We start from the raw sequence: 855 nt of genomic DNA, 5'->3' as shown, positions 1-855 counted from the left end.
CAAAAAGGTGCCATATTCATGATAGAATAATGGAAGGAAGAAATGAAGCATAGTTTTTGTATGCTATGAAATTAAGTTAATATGAACTAGATTATCTTAAGTTATTAATTGAGGGCGGGGAGTGGTGGCTCATGCCTAAATCCCAGCACTTTGGCAGGCCGAGGTGAGAGGATGGCTTGAGCCCAGGAGTTTGAGACTAGCCTGGACAACATGTGAGACCCTACTTCTTTCTAAAAAAAAAATCAATTGTTTTGATCACCTCTGAGCGTTCTGGCTAAGATCAAGTGTATTATCTGTTCTTATAAGTTTAATATCTGATATGTCCTCTATCTGAGGATACTATATTAAATGGGTTTTTGGAGCAGGGAGATGGGATAGGAGCTTACTCTGTCCACTCCAGGCATCGACCTGGTATTGCAGTACCTCCAGGAATGGTGCACTCCCTTTGGGGAATAATAACGTTTTTAAAAATTACTTGTAAAAATATTTTTTAAAGATGTTAATTGAAATCCCTAGGGCAACCACTAAGAAAATAACTTAGAAATATATAGTAAAATAAAACAAGAGAATTAAAATGGTATATTAGAAAATATCTATTTAACATGAAAAACAGTAATAGAATAAAGGAACAAAAAGAAGATGTAATACATACAGAAAACAAATTCCGCAATGCAAACATAAATTCTACCTTATTAATAATAATGTTAATTGTAAATTGTAATTGTTAACACTCTGATCAAATAGTAGAGATTGGTAGAATGAATTGAAAAAATGATCCAACTATATGTTGTCTCCAAGAGACACACTTTAGATTCAAATATACAAATAAGTTGAAACTGAAAGATTGGAAAATGA

The 855-nt window shown here is 33.0% G+C and overlaps 1 non-coding gene across 1 annotated transcript; it reads left to right on the top strand.

Moving 5' to 3' along the window:
- The first annotated feature begins 254 nt into the window (after window positions 1–254).
- LOC116476076 (U2 spliceosomal RNA) lies at window positions 255–445 on the top strand. Its single transcript, XR_004250142.1, has one exon. It is a non-coding gene; the product is annotated as a U2 spliceosomal RNA (small nuclear RNA).
- Window positions 446–855: the final 410 nt, after the last annotated feature.

Source organism: Hylobates moloch, unplaced genomic scaffold (assembly GCF_009828535.3).
Source record: "Hylobates moloch isolate HMO894 unplaced genomic scaffold, HMol_V3 SCAFFOLD_10, whole genome shotgun sequence".
Taxonomy (NCBI): Eukaryota; Metazoa; Chordata; class Mammalia; order Primates; family Hylobatidae; genus Hylobates; species Hylobates moloch.
This window is presented reverse-complemented; position numbering and strand designations above follow the sequence as displayed.